This window comes from Cupressus sempervirens, chromosome 5 (assembly GCF_028749045.1).
Source record: "Cupressus sempervirens isolate cs-2001-9-10 chromosome 5, ASM2874904v1, whole genome shotgun sequence".
NCBI classification, from domain to species: Eukaryota; Viridiplantae; Streptophyta; class Pinopsida; order Cupressales; family Cupressaceae; genus Cupressus; species Cupressus sempervirens.
This window is the reverse complement of record NC_143122.1, coordinates 540,550,792-540,569,435: the sequence shown is the minus strand read 5'-3', so window position 1 is coordinate 540,569,435 and position 18,644 is coordinate 540,550,792.

The window sequence follows — 18,644 nt, the reverse complement described above, 5'->3', positions numbered from 1 at the left end:
TTTGGCATGCCTGAGAATGTTTGAGCACTCAAAAAGATAGGATGATCTTGGGGCTAAGGTTTTCCCAGCCACTCGAAGCTAACAAAATAGATAGTTCAATCTCACGATGAATAGTGAGGGAGATTTGGCAATTGGCAACTATGTACTAACACTACAAGTTTTGGCATCACCTAAGATGACGTTGCAAAATTAAAAAAAAATAAGATCTCCAAAAAGTGAGAGAGGTTGTTGTAGGTCTCCACAACATGGTCCTATAGCACCTAGAATCATATCCATACCTTATACAAGCTCTGGGATATGCCCTGTCAAAGATCATTGCCCTATAGCATTTAGTGACTCTTAGGGACAATTCGATTTGGCATGCTCGAGAATGTTTGAACACTCAATGGGATAGGAGGAGCATAGGACTAGTGTTTACTTGGCCACCCAGAGCTAATAGAATAAATAGTTTGATCCCACGATAAAAGGTGAGAGAGATTTGACAATTGGCAACTTTATACTATCCAACTCTACAAGTTTTAGCATCATCTAAGATGGCATCACAAAATCAAAATAGAATAAGATCTCTAAAAAGTGAGAGAATTTATTGTAGGTCTCTACAACATAGTCATATAGCACCTAGAATTGCATCCATACCTTGGCCAAGCTCCAAGATATGCCCCGTCAAAGATCATTGTCTTATGGAATTTAGTGATTCTTAGGGACGTTTCAGTTCGACATGCCTAAGAATGTTTGAGCAGTCAATGGGATGGGCTAAGCTAGGGGCTAGGGTTTACCTGGCCACTCAGAGCTAATGGAATAGATAGTTCAATCCCAAGATGAAAGATGAGAGAGATTTGGCAATTGGCAACTTTGTACTGGCCAACACTACAAGTTTCAGAATCACCCGAGATGGCATTGCAAAATCAAAATGGAATAAGATCTCCAAAAAGTGAGAGGCTATTGTAGGTCTCCACAACATGGTCATCATATCTATACCTCACATGAGCTCCAAGATATGCCTCATCAAAGATCACTACCCTATGGCATTTAGTGACTCTTAGGGACATTTTGATTTAGTGTGTCTAAGAATTTTCGAGCACTCAATGAGATGGGATGAGCTTGGGGTTAGGGTTTACCCAACCACTTAGAGCTAATAGAATAGATAGTTTGATCCCATGATGAATGGTGAGGGAGATTCGATAGTTGGTAATTTTTTACTAGCCAACACTACAAGTTTTAGCATCACTGAGATGGCATCACAAAATCAAAATGGAATGAGATATCCAAAAAGCAAGAGAAATTATTGTAGGTCTTGCAACATAGTCTTATAGCACCTAGAATTACATCCATACCTCACACGAGCTCTGAGACATGCCCCATCAAAGATCGTTGCCTTATGGCATTTAGTGACTCTTAGGGAAGTTTCAATTTGGCATGCCTGAGAATGTTCAAGTGCTTAATAGAATGGGATGAGCTTGGGGCTAGGGTTTACCTGGCCACCCAGAGCTAATAGAATAGAAAGTTTGATCCAACAATGAATGGTGAGAGAGATTTGGTAGTTGGAAACTTTGTACTAGCCAACACTACAAATTTCAGCATCACCCAAGATGGCATCGCAAAATAAAAATAGAATAAGATCTCCAAAAAGAAAGAGAGGTTATTGTAGGTCTCCACAAAATAGTCCTAGAGCACCTAGAATTGCATCCATACCTTGCACAATCTCCAAGATATGCCCTATCAAAGATTGTTGCCCTATAACATTTAGTGACTCTTAGGGACATCTCGGTTCGGCATGTCTGAGAAATTTTGAGTGCTCAAAAGGACAAGATGAGCTTGGGGCTAGGGTTTATCAACCACCCAAATCTAACAAAATAGATAGTTTGATCCCACGAGAAATGGTTAGGGAGATTTGGAAATTGGAAACTTTGTATTGGCCAACACTACAAGTTTCAGAATCACCCGAGATGGCATTGAAAAATCAAAATAGAGTAAGATCTCCAAAAAGAGAAAGAGGTTATTGTAGGTCTCCACAACACAGTCTGATAGCACCTAGAATCGCATCCATACCTCGCATGAGCTCTGAGATATGTCCCATCAAAGATCGCTACCCTATGACATTTAGTGACTTAGGGATGTTTCAATTTGGTGTGCTCGAGAACATTTGAGTGCTCAATAGAATGGGATGAGCATGGGGCTAGGGTTTGCTTGACCACCTAGAGCTAACGAAATAGACAACTCGATCTCACAATGAACAGTGAGAGAGATATGAGCAAGATATGTATGCCTAGGCCACTTTGTGGAAGATATGAGAAAAAGTTGCTAATTTTGAATTTTTGGTCAAGATAGCTTAAGATTAGGTGTTTCTTAATAGTTTGGAACCTTTTCCAAGTCCTAGAAGTGAAATCTAGTGAACTTTACAAAAGTTGCACCTTTTGTGCAAAATTGCAAAAGTTGTAAAAGTTGCTTTAAAATGCAAATCGAAAAAATGTTTTCCATGCTCATATGCTCATATACCCAAGCATAGATAGTTACAACTTCTTAAAACTTCCTTTGCAACTTTTTTACAAAAATTGCAAAAGTTGCTCAAGCAACTTTTTGAGCAACATTACAACTTTTGATCAATTTTTGCTCTTTACATATTTAGGTCAAAAGGGTCCATCTAGGACTATTCTAGGACCCTAGTTAAGATTCCTATGACCTATTAGGTAACCAAATACCTTATTTTCACATGAATACTGAAAGGTAATGAATAAGAAATTGGCTAGCAACTACAGATATTTCAAAGACATTGAAAATAATATATATTATTCTTTCAAAAAAAATGAGGTGCTGATTCTAAAAATAAGATTGAAATGATTCCCATTAGTGTCATGTCCAAGAACTACTTTTTTAATATAGTGACCAATAGTTGTCCTCACTCCCATGCCTTCTCATTCCTACGGGGGAAATATACAAAGCAAGATATAGAGAACCTACTTAATAGAGAGATTAATCTAAGAGAAAAGGACATTTCAGAAGAAAATGGTTATCTTAGTGCCATCCAGGGTATGCCAATTACTTAGGATGAAGAGACAAAACCTACAACTACTAGGAAAGAGTGCACATGTACACAGACACAAAATCTTTAGATAGAGAAGTAACAAGTGCTATAGAATTGTCCACAAAGCAATGTGAAGTGAAGCCTCAAATTGGCTCATTAGTAGGCAAAGAATCTAGTCAGGCACTTCATTCTAGCACCGTAGATGTTTCAATTAGAAATGCCTATTCATCAATGGCCTTGCATTTACAGGACTTGGGAAGCCAGGATACTCAAGTTAGGCATGATCCCTTAAATTTCTTATTGAAATATATTAATGATCTTAATAGAACAACAAAAAGCTCATTGCCACCTTTAAATAGATACTTGAGTTTAAATGGAAATTGTCAGTTCCCAAACATGTCCCAGTCAAGTAGATGACTGGTGCAGGAGCACCCATTCTAGACTCAACAAAGAAGGCACCTAAGGATCCTAGATAATTCACTTAGGATAGGTTGTGATGCAGTAGTGCATGGTGGAATCTTCTAAAAGGCAAGCCACTAAGCAATTAGACAAGGTTGGAATTCTTCAAATTTCCCTACAAAAAGAGGGTTTAGTGCTGGGAAACTTATCACAAGCATCAATAATGAACTTATCATAGGTTATCACAACCAAACAAGGTAGGGAACCTAATCATTAGGTTTTCCTAAGTTCAAAAGCACCAAAACATAAGGATTCTCCAAAAGCCTAATAAGGGAACATGCCCCCAAACATGAATGAAAAGAGAACAATGACCATGGAATGGAATACAAACACACCTTAGACCTATTAAGGTCTATATACAATAGATAAAGTGATTATGTTGTGTCTAAATAGCAATGATATACAGTTATATTAGTTTTCCATTGAAAAGGCTAGTAGCCCTTCAAACTATAAATTGAACATAATATGAAAAAACCCCACATGAAGACACAATTTAAAGTGAGATTCAAACACCCTTTTAGGACATAAAACATATGTAAACCTCACAAAATGGAAGAGACTAGAAGCCACTACTGTAACAACATTTGGAAAGTGTTCATAGGCCTAATTAGGCTGTAGTTGCACTGCAGGTACTCTTTCACACATGCCAATCTGCAAAACAATTATTGGAACATCTAGCGACATGTGAAACAAGTCCAAATCCAAAGTTACCAACCTTGGATCACTCTAGAGAAAACATTATAGTGACTATGGTGAAATGTTGAATGGTGCATGTATGGAGCCATACACCTAGGTTATAGTGGAAAAATTCATTCCTTGCTTGGCCATCTATAAAACTTGCAAAATCATGAAGTGCACTAATAGGTTTTGCATTCCACTAAGGGCCATCAAATTCCCATGATGGAAAGTGCCAAAACAACAAGGCCCTAGGTCAAACCCTTGGTTTAATGTTGATTTCTAGGAACCTTCAGCAAAACTTGAATAAGTTGCAAACTACAAAGGATCAAAACATGAAACCAAGTGAACATGAAAGCTAATTCACCCCTCTTAACTCCTATGGTCATTAACACATGTCCCAATGTCTATACCAGTCCATACAACACTCTAAAACACAAAATTTTGTAGGAAAAATAGGTTATTTTATTGATTTCTTGCCAAAATAAGTACATTATACCTATTACCCACTTGTAAGGGATAATATAGGTTGTGCTCAATAGTTGTAAGGTTGGTTTAAACCAACTAGCTCTTTGGAGAAGATTTTTTGAAAGTTTAACAACTTTTTAGGAAGTTGCTCAAAAGTTGTCAAGCAACTTTTTGAGCAACTATGAAAAGAAAGACAATCAAACTAAACTTCCTAAAACAAAATTATTCTAAACAACCAAATCTACCATGGAAACTAGTACACTCTACAAAAACAATGTCAAAAACACCTTAAAACTTAGAAACTTGATAATTTTGCCTTCAAATATCATGTTATAGCATGCTAACTGTACACAATGATATTAAATTCTCTCATTTTAGGGTTTGGAAAGTCTTTATATCTCCTCCTAGGTCTCTCCCCTTCATCCTTATGGTTTGCATTGACCTCCTTCAATTTTTAAAAGGCAAATCCACAATTTCTTGCAAAATTGCAATATAGCAACTTTTGAATTTTTCTTGCTTGCTCTTCTTAACATTTATAACTTGTTATTTAGGCTATCCCTTAGAAATTCCATGTTAGGGACCCTTACCTAAGCTAATGAATCATCCCTTAGGTTACTCATTGCCCTATGGCAACGTATGCCTTGATTTTTAGGCCAAAATAATGACTCTTCTAAGGACATTAAATGACATCCAATACCCTAACTACCACACCTAGGTCCAATGACACTTATTCTGCTTACAAGGCTCACTTAGAGCATAACACAACAAAAATGAAAAGGTAAGGGCCCTATGATTCAAGGTGCCCCTGCATCACTCTCTCTCTCTCTTCCTCTCTCCCTATTCAATCTAATTAACCAACTAGATCATTTCTACATTTTAATGTCTCAAGTATTGCCTCATGGTCTGACTTGTGGAATTTTCAAAGAGTCTTATTATGTGGTTTTCCACCATATTTTATAAATTGGACATTTGATGTGATAATAAGGTTTGAATAATGAATAATCTTCCTCTCTATTTGCTAATTCTCACATAACCACAAGTTAGGGTTCTTCATAGAATATCATCTAAGCTATATGTTAGTTACAACCACCACACTGATATGGTACTCTAAACCTTCACCATCTATAACCGAGTGATCTAATTTTTGTTTGGCTTTGATACAATGACAAATAATAATTTGTTTCTTTCTGATTGTCTTCAGGTTCAATAACAACAAAAACATGGCCTATAGTGATAAATGTACAAAATGTGGTCATTCATTCAAAAAATACTTAGGTAAAAGTTATAAAGTGACATATTGAAATTACAAAGAGATATATATATATAACCAAGTTGCACTAGATGAAACAAGTGATCAAAGTCAATGGACGAATCCATCTCTACCATTTCTAGTGCTTATGGGCAACGACAAGTGTCAATTGGGTCCAAAACCCATATATCCCATTTGTCCACCCGTTTAGTTAACTCACAATCATCCAAATTTTCCTCTATACATGATGGACAATAGCATGCCATTTTTTGTGTGTGGATACTCCATGAACCTACATCAGAGCTTCTAAAAGAGTGCAACTCACTTGATCCTATTAGTGTGCAACAATTCTTATATGGTGCAATGTTAGTAGTATCTATCAACCCAAAAAATCTATGAAACATAGAATCACCTTCCTTACCTGGACCCATTGTAGCATTACACCACTAGAAAATGGATTTTTCATATGTCAATATTGCTACATATTTGTACTTTAGTTCTTCATGAGCTTTAGCTCTTTTGATGCATGCACGTGCACCATTGTGCTCTCCCTTTTCATGACCAGCCTCTATGAAATTCCACATATATTGAATTCTAGACAACCTGTGTATCCTGCTCAACCAATAGAACATCTATGCATTCTTGAATTGAGATATGAAATTGTTTGACCAAATAATGTGCTGACGATATAGTATGCTCATGTTAGCCAAATTTCTATAAAATAGTTGAGAACAACCATGTACAAACTCCATTGAATGTGATCGATCATCACTAATGTAAAAAAAGTACTCCCTCAAAATCTTCATGTCATCCTCTATACTTGGAGGTGAATGCATGAATGTTATGTAAACAAATATGGAAACCTTTTGAGAAGTATAATACTTTTCTTGCACCTCTTTTTGTGATTGTAGTGTGTAGTTCTTTGCAAAGTCTAAAACTAAAACAATGGTATCCAATGGAAATGTATCCTTGCACAACTTGAATTGAAAATCCAGTCATCAAGCTCTATATGTATGCCTTTCATACTCGTAAATAATCTTTTCATGAAAAATCTTCATGAACTTATAAATTGGAATCTTTTCAATGACTAAATCACATGTTTTACCCTATTTCCCATCTTTTAGAGCATATGTCACTATCTTATATTTTTTGTAATCTACTATTTCATTTCCAATTGCATGTGTACTATCCATATGTTCACAAGTTGATAGAAGTTGCAAAGAACCACAAAATAAACATGTACCATCCAAGCATGATGTCTTATAAAATTGTTGGTCGTCCCCTATTTCACATAAAATGTTAGATATGAATTCTTTGAAGATCTAGGTGGTTCATTTATGTCACAATCTTGCAAAACAAGATTAGAATGCAAAAACATACATTAATGCCTAAAAACATCAAAATGGTTTAAAAGTTCAATATGTATCCTACAAAAACAAGTTGTGCACGTGTGATTTATCTTCACATAAGAAGGTTTATCCATCTCAAAAAATATTTGACTTATTCAAATTTGAGGATACATACCAATAAATTTTGCAAAAAATTGTATCTAAGTTGAGTCCAAAAAATGTTTTGCATGTGGGCTACGATTTTGGCTACCAATCCTCCTTACAACATCTCTTTGATTAGGGGAAACATGTGTTATTTGTCAAAAAACTTCGATCAATGATTTCAAAGCTCCACTAATTTCTTTATCCTTTCATAGTAGTCTATCGCTAAATGTCCATAACTCATTTTTTATTGGATCTTCTAATCTCTCACACCTTAGCATGGCTCTTCTTAGAGTACCTCTACCAATTTTCAATGTTTTGCTTGTCTTTCTCATGAGTCAATCTTTCTTCATTTGGGTACTGACTATTTTCGATGTAAGTACTCATCTTGTGATATTACTATCTTTGGTGTGTGATTTATAACCCACTTTGTCATAAGCACTCATTAGATTCTTTACAATACTTTTTTTATTTGAATTGTCCATCATTCTTAGCCCAAGAATCTTCATGATAGGCCTAAATTTCAAATTCCTCATCATTTCAACAAATAATTGGCATTGACCTATATTATTTAATTCTTCAAAGAATAATCTCCACATATGATTAACTTTTTTTTGACAAGTACACTTGCTAATCTTGTCAAGCATTGATTTCAAAATGTTAGTATTAATATCAATCAAATATTTTGATCTTCTAAAACAAATTCTAGAAGGTGTTATAATCTCTTCCATTCCCTCGACATTTTGAACATCAACATAAGGTTGAGTGCTTTGCATACCTTGAACTGAAGATGATGTGCCTTGGCAATAAGATGCAAAAGATGGAATATCACCTACTTGATATGTTGATGTTGTGCCTTCAACATGACATGATGGAGTGTGTACATTGTCGGATCTACAAATTAGCAACTCTTCAACATGAGATGATGATATGGCTCCAACATTGGAACATGATGTAGCTTCACAATTCAATTGTCTTCTTGAGTGTAACAGTCTCATTCGTTCTCTTTGTCTTTCCAATTCTTTCTCTTTGTCTCTTTATATCGATGGTTCTTGTTCCTCTTCGAAAGTCAATTCTTCATTATTGCTTTGAAATTTTCTTTGTTCATGTAGTAGTTTCATTTTATCTCTTTTGATTGCCAAATCTCTCTCCCTCTCTTCCATTGTTTGAGTTTTTGGTTTCTTCCTTGGCATGATGAAGATTTCTATATGTCAAATTATTCAAACATCTGAATTACTTACAATTTGTAAATTACAAATTATTCAAATACATATACAAATTATAATTATTTCAATGAATACAAAATATATATTCAACAACTTGTCAAATTTCTAACCATTTCCAAATAACAATTCATTCAAACATATAAATTTCAATGAATTCACTATATATTAAACAACATGTCAAATTATAATGAAATTTGTCTCTATATAACAAAAAAGAATATTTAAAAAGGACTACACTAACCTTTTCTATAGAAAGAATATTCAAAAAGCCTTCAAATAGTATATCCAATGATTGAATTTGGTGTTTTCTAGCTTCATATAGAATGAAAGAATGTTTAAAAATCGTTCAAATAGTGTTTGCTAACTTCCAACAACTTGAAACCTGTGTTTTCTAGTTGGAACAACAAAATACACAACATACAAAAAGCATAATATGGATCAGCAGGGACCCAAACTTTCATTATGACTAATTTTTGGTGTTCTCATATAGTGCATATGCACTATAGCATGTACACACTATGTGATGGTTTTTGGTGTTTTCATATAGTGCAGCACTATAGCGTGTACACACTATGTGAAAAATAATCTCTCCCTATCCCATCATCTCCCATCCCCTACTCTCTCTCTCTCTCTCCCTACTCTTTCTCACTCTCTCTCCTCTCTCATCCCCTACTCTCTCTCACTCTCTCTCTTCTCTCCCATCCCTTAATCTCTCTCTATCTATCTCCCTCTCTCACTCCCTCACCCACCACCTACTCTCTCTCTCACTCTCTCTCTGTCCCATCCCATACTCTCACACTCTCTCTCCTCTCCCATCCCCTACTCTCTCTCGCTCTCTCTCCCCTCTCCCATCCCCTACTCTCTCTCTCTCTCTCTCTCTCTCTCTCTCTCTCTCTCTCTCTCTCAGGTTACTCTCTCTATCTATCTCCCTCTCCCACTCCATCTCCCACCACCTACTCTCTCTCACTCTTTCTCTCTCCCATCCTCGACTCTCTCTCTTACTCTCCCTCTCTCACTACCTATTCTCTCTTACTCTCTCTCTCCCTCTCTCCCTCTCCCACTACCTAATCTCTCTCTCTCCCATCCCCTATACTCTCTCTTTCTCTCTCCTCTCTTGTCCCATAATCTCCCTCTCACAAACACACACTCCTATCCCCCATCTCTCATACTCTGTCTCTCACCACCCACTCTCTCTCACTCTCTCTCTCTTACACACACTCCCATCCCCCCTCTCTCTCTCACTCTCCCTCTCCCACTCCCTCTCTCACCACCTACTCGCTCTCTCCCATCCCCCCTCTCTTGTTCTCCCTCTCCCACTCGCTCTCCCATTGCCTACTCTCTCTCACTCTCTCCCATCCCCCACTCTCTCTCTCACTCTTCCTCTCCCACTCCCTACTCTCTTTTACTCTATCTCTCCCATCCCCTACTCTCTCTCTCTCACTCTCCCTCTCTCACTGCCTTCTCTCTCTCACTCTCTCTCTCCCATGCCCTACTCTCTCTCCCTCTCTCCCTCTCCCACTACCTACTCTCTCACACTCTCTCTTGCATCCCCTACTATCTATTTCTCTCTCTCCTCTCCCATCCCATAATCTCTCTTACAGACACACACTCCTATTCCCTCTCTCTCTCACTCTCCCTCTCTCACTCCCTCTCCCACTACCTACTCTCTCTCTCTCTCTCTCTCTCTCTCTCTCATAGACACTCTCATCCCCCCTCTCTCTCTCACTCTCCCTCTCTCACTCCCTCTCTCACCACCTACTCTCTCTCTCCCATCCCCTACTCTATCTCTTACACACACTCCCATCCCCCATCTCTCTCACTCTCCCTCTCCCACTCCCTCTCCCACTACCTACTCTCTCTCACTCCCTCTCCCATCCCCTACTCTCTCTCTCCACTCTCCCTCTCCCACCACCTACTCTCTCTCTCCCATCCCCTACTCTCTCTCACTCTCCCTCTCCCACTCTCTCTCTTTCTCGCTCTCCCTCTCTCACTGTCTACTCTCTCTCTCACTCACTCTCCCATCCCCTACTCTCTCTCATTCTCTCACTCCATACTCTCTCTCACAAATACACACTCCCATCTCCCCCTCTCTCTCACTCTCCCTCTCCCACTCCCTCTCCCACCACCTACTCTCTCTATCACTCTCTCTCTCCCATCATGTACTCTCTCTCTTACACACACTCCCATCCCCCTCTCTCTCTCTTGATCTCCCTCTCACACTCCCCCTCCCACTACTACCTTCTATCTATCTCCCTCTCCCACTCCCTCTCCCACCACCTACTCTCTCTATCACTCTCTCTCTCCCATCATGTACTCTCTCTCTTACACACACTCCCATCCCCCTCTCTCTCTTGATCTCCCTCTCACACTCCCCCTCCCACTACTACCTTCTATCTATCTCCCTCTCCCACTCCCTCTCCCATTGCCTACTCTTCCATCTCCTACTCTCTCTCACAAACACACACTCCCATCCCCCCTCTCTTGCTCTCCCTCTCTCACTCCCTCTCCCACCACCTACTCTCTTTCTCACACTCTCTCTCCCATCCCCTATTCTCTCTCTCTCTCTCTCTCTCTCTCTCTCTCTCTCTCTCTCTCTCTCTCTCTCTCTCTCACTCACTCACACACACACACCCACACCCATCCCCCTCTCTCTCTCACTCTCCAACTCTCACTCCCTCTCCCACTACTACTCTTTCTCTCTCTATCTCCCTCTCCCACTCCCTCTCCCATTGCCTACTCTCTCTCCCATCCCCTACTCTCTATCTCTCTCCCTCTCCCACTCTCTCTCCCACTGCCTACTCTCTCTCTCACTCTCACTCTCCCATCCCCTAATCTCTCTCTCACTCTCCCTCTCCCACCCTCTCTCACTTCCTACTCTCTCTCTCACTCCCTCTCCCTTTCCCACTCCCTCTCCCACCTTCTACTCTCTCTCACTCTCTCTCTCCCTCTTTACTCTCTCTCTCATCCCCTACTCTCACTCTCTCTCCCATCCCATACTCTCTCTCTACCACCCCCTATTCTCTCTCTCTTACACACACTCCCATCCCCCCTCTGTCTCCCCCATCCCCTATTCTCTCTCAGGATACTCTCTCTCCCCTCTCTCATCCCCTATACTCTCTCTTTCACACACACACACACACACTCACATCCCCCCTCTCTCTCCTCTCCCATCCCCTACTCTCTCTCTCACACTCTCATCCCCCCTCTCTCTCCCACTCTCCCTCTCCCGCTCCCTCTCCCACCGCCTATTCTCTCTCTCCCATCCCCTACTCTCACTCTCTCTCCCATCTCATACTCTCTTTGCCACCCCCTACTCTCTCTCTCTTACTCCCACACTCTCTCCCATCCCCTACTCTCTCTCACTTACACACACTCCCATCCCCCCTCTCTCTCTCCCACTCCCTCTTCCACCACCTACTGTCTCTCCCATCCCCTACTCTCTCTCTCTCAAGCTACTCTCTCTCTCCCCTCTCTCATCCCCTACTCATTCTCTTTCACACACAAAATCCCATCCCCCTCTCTCTCTCTCCTCTCCCATCCCCTACTCTCTAGATCTCTCACACACACTCCCATCCCCTCCTCTCTCTCTCCCTCTCCTACTCCCTCTCCCACCACCTACTCTCCCTCACACACTCTCTCTCTCCCTCTCTACTCTCTCTCCCTCTCTCTCTCTCCCATCCCCTACTCTCTCTCTCTCTCTCTCTCTCTCTCTCTCTCTCTCTCTCTCTCTCCCATCCCCTACTCTCTCTCTTACACACTCCCATCTCCCCTCTCTCTCCCTCTCCCTCTCCCACTCCCTCTCCCACTGCCTACTCTATCTCTCTCATCCCCTACTCTCTCTCTCTCAAGATACTCTCTCTCCCCTCTCCCATCTCCTACTCTCTCTTTCATACAAACACTCCCATCCCCCCTCTCTTTCTCTTTCCTCTCCCATCCCCTACTCTCTCTCATGCACACACTCCCATCCTCCTCCTCCTCTCTCTCTCTCTCTCCCCCTCTCCCACTCCCTCTCCCCCCACCTACTCTCTCTCTCTCATCCCCTACTCTCAATCTCTCTCTCCCATTGTGTACTCTCTTCCACCCCCTACTCTCTCACACACACACTCTCTCCCATCCCCTACTCTCTCTTACACACACTCCCATCCCCCCCTCTCTCTCCCTCTCCCACTCCCTCTCCCATAGCCTAGTCTATCTCACACACACCCTCTCCCATCCCTACTCTCTCTCTTGGGCTTCTCTCTCTCTCCCCTCTCCCATCCTTTACTCTCTCTCTTTTACACACACATTCCCATCCCCCCTCTCCTCTCCCATCCCCTACACTCTCTCTTTCTCTCTCTCTCTCACACACACACTCCCATCCCCCTTCTCTCTCTCTCTCCCACTCCCTCTCCCACTGCCCTCTCTCTCCCTCTCCCCCTCCCCCCCTCTACTCTCTCTCATCCCCTACTCTTACTCTCTCTCCCATCCCCTACTTTCTCTCTCTCTCACACACACACTCCCATCCCCCCTCTCCTCTCTCTCTCTTTCACTCTTGCTCTACCTCTCTCCTTCCCTCTCTATTGAAATTTAGGTCTTAATAGTGTGTGCACACTAAAGTGTGTATGCACAAAAGCATGTACGCACTATTAAGACCCAAATTTTAAAAAGCTTTAAATAGTGTGTGCATGTTATAGCATGCACACACTATAGTGCACATGTGCTATTTAAAGTTTTGTATTCTACCAAGCTTAAGGCTTGTTTTTCCTTCAGGATCCAATCCAAAGATTTGGAATCTCTAAACTAGTCTAAGACGTGTTTTGCTACAAACATACAAAAAATGATTGATTTTTCTTGTGCACTCTCCTTCAAGTTTCCTCATGATTTAGCATTGATAAAATTAGGTTACATGACATTGTAGGTCTCTGTGTTAGCTATATAACCATATAATTTATTTTTTATTTGAACTATTTCAAGCTTGTCATTTATTTATTTATTTTGAATGTATGCCCCTTTTTTTCAAAAGCCAACATGTACTAATTGGGCTATAGATTTTAGCTCATTCATCAAATTTCACAACAACTTAATTTTTTAGAAACTAGACTCCATTCTACACACTTTTAAAAAAAGAAGTTTTGATTTCAGATTAGTTTTCAATCATTTCTAGGGGGAGCACACAGATATTTCACATTTTTGGGATGTGTCTAATTCAAAAATTCATTAAAAAAATACACATTATAAAATTACCCAAAAAATCTGGGATAAACTACACAGTGTTAGGTAACTTTTGACAAGAGCAATTAAAGAATTTCAAAAAAAAGTTAAAATTTTAGGGGGGCCACACTTTGTACTATTTTATGTTTTTTCTGAATAAACAGTACCACTTTTTGTGACCCCCTTTTTTGAGGACCTAAAACTAAACGATTTTGAAAAAAAATAGTAGTTTAAAAACTAGATTCAAAGGACTACTACTTTTGTTTTTGTCATATCTTATAATTTTGAGCATAACTATCTTCAAATTCTTGTTGAAGTTCAAAAATTACTGATTTTAGGAAAAAGGTGTCCACTTATACCCCCCTTTTGGCACCACAAATTGGTGCACTTACCCACATGAAAAAGTTCACTATCCAAGCTTCCTCTAAGTATCCTCTTGAAAGATACTACTTCCATGATACCTACCAAAAATCTAGGACACTACATATATAGCCATCAAGGTATACAAGTTGGCTTTAGTATACAAGTCTAGAAATTTAAGCCAATGTCACAAAATCTAGAACTAACAAACAAATATTTATCAATACAAACTTTCAGGAAGATAACTGTAAAATAGAAAACAATAAATAAATATTTGAGTGATTTAAGATTTCCAACAACCCAAGGATTCTCTTGCATCAGAAGGTGCAATAAACATAAGTTTAGGGCTAGTGAGTTTTGGAAATTACATGGTAGACATCGAGAAACTAATATGTAACCATGATTAGTTTTTGTTACTAAAATTTTGCACATGTTAAAATGTAGTCCTAAATTGCAACAATGTTTATACAAAGTACTTGTCCTTTTCACTCTTTCATACAAATTCACATTTATTGCAGATCATGTTTCATTATGTACAAATTTGTAAGGGAAAATTGTCCTTTATGTTAATCATTAATGATATGTACAATTGATGAAATATAGCTAACATGTTGAACTCTCACACAAGGCTATAAGAGTAGCTGCTACTACTAGATACTACCTATTCTATAAAAATGTAATGAACATGAAATAAGGAAAAATAAAAAATAAAAAAATAGGTAGGCAAGGGTTCATAGGTAACTAGTAATTGGTTATTGTGAATGATTAGTCATGATATCCTCCTGGTTGTGTTTTCCTATCAACTTCCTCCAGTCACACCTTCAAGTTTTAGTTGTGTCCTTCAAGAAGAAAGAAATATGTTAGATCTAATGGATCTAAGCAATGTTGGTATTGCATCACCCCCAAGAATATAAGCCTTGTTTTTCTATCATGATTACACTTGCATAGAACTAAAATAAGTAACTACAGGCAATCATAAACCAATTTTAAATGAAGGAATCTACAATAAATACCAGGCACCAAAAAGACATGCATTTTGTATGAAACATTTTGTTTATGCTATCAAAATAGCTAGAGTTTTAGGCATATGAGAGCATCAAAGGAACATTATTATTTTTTATGAAACCTTTTTCTTTCAACCTAAAATCAATATGTAAAGTAATATGATGTACAACCTAAGTTTAATGCAAGGCGTATAAAAGAAGATGCAGGGCAACATATTAGTAAAAGAAGAGAAATAACACCTCAATGTAAAAAGGGAAGTGAATGATAACATTGTTGTATAGTAAGAAAGGACGCATGTCAAACAACATGAAGGAAGGCAACATAGTAAATATAATAAGCAATAGAGTATCTGAGTGCTTATTAAGAACCAAATTCAAGCAAGCAAACCTAAAGGACAAGCTACATGATGATTAAAATGAACAAGTTTGAAGATTCTTGAAGGGCACTTATCACAATATACAACAAGGACAAATGATGCTATGAGGAGAGATAGATGATAACAAATGTTTTCCAATAATGAATTACAAATACCAAAAAAATGCAAAAAAAACATTCCAAAATATATAGCTCAAATAGGCAATTATTGGTGCATTACACAACTAATGTCATAAGTAAACATGCTAAGATGACATAGTCATTTCATTTGCATCACATTTAATTTCAATAATGCCAAAAGCCATGTTGTGTGTGCATTACTTTTATTGCATTTATAAAAGATGTTGTGAATAAGAAGATGCATGCCTTTTAAAGAGCAACATTCTAGACATGCATAAATAAGTTATATAAAGGAATTATATAGAGCATGTCCTATGGCAAAGTTTAATGCAAAAGTGACTATTAGTATTCCAAGTAAGAAAATCATGGAAACCTGTAGCATCATGTTTATTTGTATGTTTGGGAAATTTACTAAGATGACTATCAAATGACTTATTCTATGAATTCTTTGGTGTATTAATCTAGAGTGAGGCTTTTGGCACTACGTACATAAATGTAGTCTTAGTTGTAGTGCTTGAGATAATATCTCATACATGTAAAGATGGTTATTCATATGATATATATATATATATATATATATATATATATATATATATATATATATATATATATATATATATATATATATATATATATATATATATATATATATATATATATATATATATATATATATATATATATATAGGAAGGTATTTTTATTTCCATTATATGATAAAGCACAAAAGATATAGCCTACAACCAACAACGTATGTAAAACAAAGTCAGAATAGTAAAGGGATCTACTATAGGTGTGAGACCCATAGCTAAAAAATGATGTCAACAAGAAAAATAGTAGTGATGACCTGCTACAACAAGATTTCTACATTACAACACAAAGAAAACAAAGTTTGATCTAGATGGTGGGAGTCAAAGCAAATATCATTTCACAATATCTACAAGAGAAAGAGCAAACGTAAAAGCAACAATGTATTTCATAATTGAAATATAAGAGATATGGAAAAGAGAAATACTCATAAATGAAAATACCCATCTCAAAATCAAGACATTTTAGTTTCCTACAAGTAGATATTGCGCAAGAATTTAAACCACCATTCTAGTTGTGACTCTTCATAAGTTCTAAAAAATAAATAAAACATGTTGTGTCAAATAAAACCACTATTTGTTAAGAAATCCGAAACATGCAACAATTCACAGAAGGGTCAAGTCATAGGTAGTCAAAACTATAAGGAGGAACATAGATTGAAAGGCATGAAAAAGCTCTCACAAATTGTTAAGATAAATGAAGCAATAGTGATGAAATTTAGCAACAAGAGAGAGTCAATAAAAGTGATAATGGTTTGAGCTAAAGGTAAAAGGAAAAAATGGTGAAGATCACATTGTTTTAAAAATTTGCAGTTGTGTAAGAGATAGAAGGAAGGTCGATGTTACAAGTTTTAGGAAAGAACAAGTGCAATCAATAGGTAAGGATGTTAAACAAATATGTTTTGAATGCTCCATGAACCTTCAAAAAATGAATAGAGGGCATCACCAATATAAAGTATAAATAGGGAATGAGCTGATGCAAATAACAATAGAGCTCAACAAAAAGCCAAAGGGAAATAGCACTTTTTGCTTGCAAGGGAAATTGTCGACTCTCAAGAACAAAGCAACAAAAGGAGTTAGTATGAATAAGCACAGTTCTATAAAAATACAAGAGCGTGTATGTTGTATAATTAGTGAAAAAAAAACACAACAAGCCATGACCTCTTGAGCAGAATGTGACTCTAGTTGACGGGAGGAAGTTGTGGCCTTTGAACCATGCAAAAATAGGGTTAATAATTCAAAGGAAACATTATGATGTCAACTCGATGACATAATAATAGATGAAAAGAAACCCATTTGTACAGTTGTAGACATGAATGCAATAAGACATGCAGAGCAATAAAATTCACTTAAAATAATCATGAGTTGCAGATAGTTTGAGTTGTTCTCAACAAATATATGCATAGCCATTGTCACTAACAAAAAAAGTATCATGTTTAAAACAAATCTTTAGGGAATTTCTAGTTTCATACTACAACTTGTAACTATAACAAAGAAAACAATTACATGGTAGTTTATAAATTCATGAATCTGTAGAGAAAGTGAAGAGGGGAAAAGTATCTAAGAAACAAAGCGTTTTCATTTGATACCAGCTCGTTCTCCATGAAAACATATTTAAAATGAAACTCCTACAAATGAAAAGCAATGCCATAATTTGTAGGCTGCAAATGATGGGAAATATTTTTAAGTATGGTAAGAAATCATGTAACATAATTTGAAATACAAAGGTTAAAGTTAGAAAACTACAAGCAGCTGCAACCTTGAGGATATTTTTTACCTTTAGACACTTGTGTAATGGCTGTCAAAAATTAGAGATTATTGTTAGCAAGTAGGAAAGTTAGTGTTCACAAGCTCATTATCAATGACAGAAGCAAAGGAAAGGCAATATCCAACACAAAACCTTAGTGATGTTGCTCCTTTCTCTCAATATCCAGAATTTTTTAAATAATGAAATGAGAGGTTGAGTAATTGCATTTTAGGGTAAGAATTAATCATCTTCAAATTTTATTATAATATTAATACTTTCTAGATAGTGTGCAAAAATTTTAACTTTCCAATTCGTATAAAAAAAATTTATTTTTAAAATTTTTTTATACTCTTATATGAGCCGGATTTCATTTTGAGAGATTTATTATTATTATATTTTTAAATATCATTAAGTTAGTTTAGATTCTTCTATTTTTAATATTATATTTTCTAAATATATCTTTTCTCTGCAATTAAAAATGTTAAAATATATATGTGCTTACATTATACAATATACGCGTCTAATATAATATATACTTTTATATACTTATATTGTATTATTTTTAATATTATTATTCTCAACCAATAATTATAATTATAATAAAATTTTAAATTAAAATTTAAATTAATTATACTTTATAACTAATAATTAGTAATTATAATAGTAAAATATT